Source organism: Nannospalax galili, unplaced genomic scaffold (genome assembly GCF_000622305.1).
Source record: "Nannospalax galili isolate Female #2095 unplaced genomic scaffold, S.galili_v1.0 scaffold375, whole genome shotgun sequence".
Taxonomy (NCBI): Eukaryota; Metazoa; Chordata; class Mammalia; order Rodentia; family Spalacidae; genus Nannospalax; species Nannospalax galili.
This window is the reverse complement of record NW_008337054.1, coordinates 289,225-297,282: the sequence shown is the minus strand read 5'-3', so window position 1 is coordinate 297,282 and position 8,058 is coordinate 289,225.

The following is an 8,058-nucleotide window of genomic DNA, read 5'->3' as shown; positions in this document are numbered from 1 at the left end:
TAGACCCCTCAAGGGTCTCAGTGTTTCATACTACAAAGGGTCTGAGTTCTTTCCCTCCCTCAACACCTAACACCAAGTTAGTCTCTGAAACCCATTTACAGGGTCCCCAGGTCTCCTTGCCTAAGGAGTCTGATTTCAAAGGCTAATAAAATAGAGGGAATGATGGTAATATTTACTTTATAGATATTAACTCACTTAATTTCAAAATAATATTACTAGACTGATACTATTTTTCTTCCCATTTTCCAGATAAGACATAAAGGGATTATGTAACTTGTTCTCGATCATACAGCTAGGAAATGACAAGACTTGAAGTTCCCACACAGGCAGTTTGCCTCTACTTTGTTAAAATGTTGACATTAAAAAAAAAAAAGGGTGGGAGGCTGGAGAGATGGCTGCTCTTGCAGAGGACCTGAGTTCAGTTCCCAGCATCCACATGACAGATCACAACTGTCTAACTCCAGTTAGAGGGATCTGAAACCCTCTTCTGGCCTCTGCAGTACCAAGAACACACAAGGTGCATATACATACATAGAGGCAAACACTCATACATGTAAATTAAAAAAAAACAGGATAAGTGAGAGAGACGGCTCAACAGATAAAGTATATGCTAGTATACACTGTCAAGCCTGATGACCTAAGTTCAATCCCTAGAGCCTACATGACAGAAGGAGAGCGCCAACTCCTGAAAGTTGTCCTCTGACCTCCATACATGCCCCGGCATTCATACACACCCATATACACACAGAGAGAATAGATGAATGTTTTAAATTTTTTAAAAAATGTTTACATGAATAAAAACTATGCCTTTTGGATCTCATGCTCAGTGAAGATTAAGCCCCCATAGCTCAGTTTCTTCACTCTTTCCACATACCATCTTGCATTAATTATCTTCACTGGCCTATTTAAATTCCTTTCCAAATGACTCTTCAGGTCTGGGTGAGATGGCTCAGCAGGCAAAAATTCTTGTAAGCAGGCCTAATGACCTGAGTTCAATCACTAGATTCCACAAAGTGACAGGAGAGATCTGACCTCCAAACACACAGCACACACACAAAAACACATTAAATACATCTTTTTTTAAAAAAAGAAATGACTTTTCAGCTTAATTAAAACCTCCAACTAGGAGGCTAAAGAGAGGTCTCAGCAGCTAAGAGCACTGGCTGTTCCTCCAGAGGACCCAATTCTCCCAGCAGCTACATCAGGTGACTCACAACTACTTGTAACTCCAGCTCCAGGGGATCTGATGTCCTCCTCTTCTGGCCTCTGTGGGCACTGAATGCACACAGCATACAAACACACACACACACACACACACACACACACACACACACACACTAAATCTTTAAATAACCCTCTCTAATGTACTGACCCTTACCCACAGCACACTCACTTCCTCTTTATGAATACATTCATCTTTAGGAGTTCCCCTTTCACACTCCCCTAATAAAATTCAACTCTGGCTAACCCAACTCCACCATTTTCTCACATAGTGTTTATATTCAAACAGCTAAGCATTACTGAAAGAATGAGAAAGTCACAGCCCTAGTACATTGATACCATCATAGAGTCATCAACTTCCACCAAAACACAACTCAACTCTCTCTTCTCTATCAGCACTCTCTCTACTCAGTACCCTAAGATCATTTCATACTTACCTTCATTTCACCTCCCTTTCCCTTTGCAGTTAGTGGCCCTGCCTTTTACCTATCTAAGTGACTATTAGCAGGAATGTACTTGAAGCCAAGCACACTTGATGAGTCTCTATACCTGTACACTTTTTCCTTCCCTGTTGGCTCTCAAAGTTCAATCTTTTGATGTGTCTGGATTCCAACCCTTCTTTTCTCAAGCTTTAGACACTAAAGAAAAAAAGTGGTACAATGGACTAGGATGACAAAGCCAGGGAGAGGACCTCTTAAAACTCTGCTTGAAACCACTAGTTCAGCATTTGCTACAAGGGGTTTGCATCAGTGCTGGGAGCATGGGGAAGGCCCACACCTTTAGAACAGACAGAAGAAAAGAGAGGTCAGGTACCAGCACTTTAAAGAAAAACAGGTAGTTTAAAAACAACAAAAAAGGTAGCTCTCCAGATGGATATGAATAGACAGGAGACAGTAAAACAGAAGAAGGGTTACAGGGTTACCGAGAGAGGGCCGGCAAAGCAACTCCCACATATGTATAACCAGATCAGTTTGGTACCATTTTTTTTTTTCATAAAATCTCATTTTTCCTAGGCTTAAAAAGAGACTCCTAGCCAGGAGTGGTGGTACATAACTGTCATTCCAGAATTCAAGACGCTGAGACAGGAATATTTCCAAGTTCAAGGCCAGATTCTGTCTCAAAACAAGAACAAAGTTCTTGAGTCACTATTTCATTTCATAATCACTAGCAATTCTTTTCCTCTTCCTACTCTGAAGTAAAGAGATTTTATTCACCTGATCATAAATATTTCCAGTTCCTATCAGGCACTAAGTATTGCAGCTATATTCACAGTATCTGGGTTATCAAGGAACTTAAGAGTTGGAAGGCAGCCACTACTGAAGCATGATAAATGCTACATCAGAAACATGTGTATTGAGACAACTTCTCCCTTCCAAGTTTTGGACACAGCCTTGTTCATTTTCTCTCTATCCCAGACCTTCTTACACAATGTTCCCTCAACTTGCAAAGCTGCTCTGGCATCTATTACATGAAGTAACTTCATCAGGAAGGTCTGCTTGATACTTTTCCTGTCCTTCCTCAGAGGGACTAGCAATTCCCATCTGGGCATAGAAAAGAGATGTCTAAGATGGGATAGAGACTAGCAATTTTCTTCAAATGATTCTAATAGCCAATCAGATTTGTGAATCACTGCTCTTGAGACCAGGTTGAGTTCCTTGCTACATATCGTTATGACACTTATATTCTATCTTTCCTAAAGTTCATCTCATTTTTACCATCTGTTTAACACCTGTCTTTCCCAATAAGCAGTAGTGGGGCTCTACTTCACTGCAGTCTTCTTGGAGTTTAGAACAGAGAGCATTCAAATACTAGTTGAATGAATGTTACAGTCTTCTTCCAACATATCTCTTTCCAAGAATCTGGAGCTGTGACTTGTAACGCTTTTGAACTACATTACATAAGACAAAATCTGTTATTGGAACGAACAAAAGCTTAATGAAAACCCTAATAATAATTTGTTATTTGAAAAATAAATACATTTGTTTGGTGGAAGTGGTGAGTGTGGCAAGGCCTGTGGACTAATTATTCCCCTCCCAACCATTTCACTCCTGAAGGTACTCACAGAAAAGGACTGAAGCGTCTAAGGTGGCTCTACGAGTAAAACCATTTGCCAAGCAAGTCTGAAGACTTGGATCTGGTCCCCAGAACTTATATAAAAAGCCAGCTGCAGTAGCACGTACCTGTAAAGTCAACACTCCTAGGGTGAGACGGGGTGGAGACAGAATTGCCCAGGCCAACTGCCCCGAGTACACGCAGCAGAAACCAGTGAAACCTTACCTCAACAAGGCAGAAGCAAGAACTGACTCCTGAAAGTTCTCCTCTGACCTCCACACATGCACCATGGCATGTGCATGCGCACGTGTGTGTGTGCGCGCACGCGCACACACACACACACACACACACACACACGTTGATAACTGAAATTAACCATCACAAAGTCAGATTATCAACTTGACAAGATCTAGAATCACTTAGGAGATGAGCCTCTGAGAATTGTCTGTGAGGGATTAACTTGATCAGGTTAATAGAAGTAGGAAGACCCACCCACTATTCATGGCACCATTCCCTAAGCTAGGATCCTAGAATTTATGAAAAACAGACATCGAACCTAGCATAAGAATTCATCGCTTTCTGATGGGGAAATATGGGAGGAGCTGGAAATGAGGGAGTGGGCATGGATTTGATCAAAACACCTTATATGCATGTATGAAATTCTCAATAAAATTTTTGTAAAAGTTTGAAAAAAAGAACTCATCACTTTCTGCTTTTATTTTGGTCTTTTTGAGACAGGGTCCAGGCTGGCCTTGAACTCACAGAGATCCACCTGCCTCTGCCTCTCGAGTGCTGGGATTAAACGCATGCGCCACCATGTCCAGCCACTTCCTGCTTTTGAAAAAACATTTTATGTATTATTTTTTATTTTATGTTTATGAGTGTATTGCCTGCATGTATGTAAGTTGTCCATGTCATGCAATGCCTAAGGAAGTCAGACGAAGAAGCCAGATCCCCTGGAACTGGAGTTGTTAGCTGCCATAGGATGCTGGGAACCCAACCCAGGTCCTCTGCAAGAGCAGCCAGTGTTCTTAACTGCTGAGCCATCTCTCCAGCTTTTTCTGCTTTTAAAAAACATATATATTTTTAATGGGGCTGTAGAGAAGCTCATAGACCAGCTAGCCTAGCCTATACAGCAGCAAAAAGAAAGAGATCTTGTCTTAAACAAGATGGAAGGTGAGGACTAACACTGAGGTGTACTCTGACCTCCACAGGCACACACCATGGAACAGCATGTGCCTACACTCATACACATGAATGAACATACATTACACACACACACACACACACACACGCACAAATGAACATACATTATACATACACACATAGGAACACCATGGAACAGCATGCTCCCACACTCACACAAATGAACATACATCATACATACACACACACACACACCATGGAACAGCATGCACCCCCCCACACACACCGTTGAACATACATCATACATATCTCACACACACACACACACACACACACACACACACACACACACACACCATGGAACAGCAGGCACCCACACCTTTTTCAAAAACAACACATAACTGCTTTAGTGAAAAACAATAGGGATTCTGGGTTTAGAACTACGTTAGGATTCTGTCTTTGTATACTGCTGGGCAACTAGAGCAACCTGTTCCTGACAGCCCATCTCTTGCAGCTCCAAGTCCTTGAACAAGTCCTTAATGTTAACTGTGGTCCAATGTTTACATTGGTAAAATATAAGCCAATAATTTCTTTCTAAAAATTTATTTTCCTTTTCATCTTCCCTCTTCTCAAGGTCATGAATTATAAAGGTTTAAAAAATGGCCTGGGAAAGCTGGGCATGGTGGCGCACGCTTTTAATCCCAGCATTTGGGAGGCCGAGGCCAGCAGATCTCTGTGAGATCAAGGCCAGCCTGGTCTACATAGTGAGTTCCAGGTCAGCTAGGGCTACAGGGAGACTCTGTCTCAAAAAGACCAAAAACAATTGGTCTGAGATGGGGCTGGAGGTAAAATTCAACAGTAGCACATTTGCCTGGCAGGCCCTAGGTTTGATGCATACTCGGACTACCATCACTTCCACCAAAAAAACAGAAGACTAAAAATTACTTCTCAGTTATTCTCCCCAGTTCAAAATCAGGCATTAATCTATGCAGCAGACTTCCTGACTTCAGAAGCTTCCAGTGCTGCAGGTAACCAGGCTAGAGCAGTCTGTTCGTCCTGATGGCCTCTTGCTTTAACTCCAGCTCCTCTCTTTGAAAACTGTAGCTCTTTCTGTGGTGGGTTGATAGTCAAGATGACACCTGCGTTCCTACTCTTGTCTTCCTTCTCTACAGAGGCCACATGGTCACTCTGGATCAAAATTCTAGGCCCCAGCATTTGCCCTCTTCATGCGCCCAGTTAGCTCACTGAACTCACACTGAACTTAGAACCGGAAATGCTTCCTAGAAATAAAGGGATCTTTTGCAAGCCATAGTCTTGCAAACATCATTTTCTCTTGGAAAGCCAGTATCTTGACATCATTAGTTCCCAACACAGTCAATTTAGGAGGCAGGTATATTGAAAATATGAACCCAGTATGAACTAAACTGTCTCTTCCTGCTCTCATAATGAAGAAATGCCAACAAAAGTTTAAGAACTGATGTTTGGAGCTGGACAGATGGCTCAGTGGCTAAGAGCACTGACTGTTCTTACAGAGGACCTGGGTTCAATTCCCAGCACCCACATGGTGGCTAAGAACCGTTGTTAACTCCATTTCCAGGGGAGTCTAACACCCTCTTCTGACCTCCACAGCATTGTACAATTCGGTTGCCTCACATACGTGCAAGCAATACACTTGTACGCATAAAATAAAAATTTAAATTTAAAAGAAAAAAAGGTGATGTTTCTGCTCACAAAGACCCTGCAAAGGTATCCACTTAAAAAAAATTATATATATAAAAAGATAGGTCAGCAAGATGGTTTGGCAGGTAAAGGAGTGTGCTGCCAAGTCTGATGACCTAAGTTTGATCCCTAGCTCCCATGTGGTAGAAGAAAACTGGCTCCAGCAAGTTGTCCTCTGGCTTCCACACTCATACGCATGCATGCACATGCACACATACACACACACACACACACACACACACACACACACACTCACTCACTCACACAAAAAAATGTAAAAACAAAACAGCAAAAAACACATTTGAAGAATGCCCGAGTGTAGAAAGACAAAGAATGACTTTTGCCCTGAACAAACTCATACCAAGTAGAAAACTTGAAAAATTACAAGATAATGTGACAATATTAACTAGTACAAATAAAGGATGAGGACTACCTATCCTATGTAGCAGAGATGAGGACGACTGAACTTCAAAGAAACTGCAAGAAGTAATGGAGATTTCAGATGGATTCAATGGGAGGCCTTCCAAGCAGAGGTTCCCACAGCAGCAAGTGCATACAAGTGAGAAAGCTGCTCCATCTGGAGAGTGATTTGGGCAAAAAATGCAAAGGAACCTAAGAGAGGTGGGTGATTAGGCAGTGAAGAGGGCAAGAATTGAATCCTGAGCAGCCCTACAGAGCAGGCTCTAAGCAATTCAATTTAATTTGAGCTTTACCTACCACTACCAGGATACCAGTGACACATTCTCAATTTAAAAGTGGTCTAAAAAGTTCTGTTTTGTTTTAATAGATCTGGTGACAGTAGTGACAGATTGTACATGTAATTTTGTATATGTTACATGTTTCACCACAGAGGTGGACGCAAAGGAGTTGATCTAGAAATCAAAGATCACTCTTAAGCTGAGGATGAATCTCAGCTCAAGGCCTTGGGTTGGTGTGTGAGGGAGGGGCAGCCCCATAGGTGCCTGAGTGCTGAATCCCTCAGGATTTTAGGGCAAGATGCAAGTTTGGGGATGGTGAGACAATCAACAAGTTTGTTTTGTTCACTTTATAGAGACCTTTTTTCAAACTACTGGAAATCTACAAAGTTGCTAAGTCACCAGTAACTCTATGCATCTACAGTTAAGATGGGTCTGAGTTGACAGGAAAGCTTGAGAATGATTAGCATGAAGCTCCAGTTGGCACCAACACATGGACAGGATAACCCTCTTCTGGTAGAGGTACAAGGTACCTTTGTACCAGGTCTTTATGCTCCATCATCTGCTCTCATCACCTTCTCTATCTGAATGTCCCTAGCCTTCTTCTGAGTAAGGCTGCCAAGAGATCTTTTTTGTTTTTAAGACAGGGTCTCTAGGTAGCCCTGGCTGGCCTGGAACTCACAGAGATCCACCTGCCTCTGTTTCCCCAGTGCTGGAATTAAAGGTGTTTGCCACAATGCCTAGCAGCAAAGGAAATCTCTATCTCCTGACTTTGTACCTTAAGACCGTATTATTTTGGTCACAGGAAACCCAAAGAGAGATCAAGAGCTTGATCCAGAGACAACTACTAGTAGGTTCAGTCAGGAGCTTCTAAGGTTAACAAAGAAAGTTAGTCACAATCACAAATCCATTCCAGAAAAATCTTGAAGGAAAAAAGTTCCACCTACAAAATGAACAAATTACAAACCACACGCTACAATGCCAGTCTTTAACCAGTTATTTGTATTGCCTTCACTTAATTTTCCCATCCATACCTCTAAGACAACCTCACATCAGATAGAGTATGTGATTTTTCAAATCACTTCCTTTCACATAATCATTTCTCTACAAATACCAAAGGTCTGAGAATAAAACAAAGGAAGTTTTCACCAGGCCTCTTAGCATTCTAACAAATCCCATTGCGTATCTAATTCAGAACCACACAAACTCATAATCATCCACACCA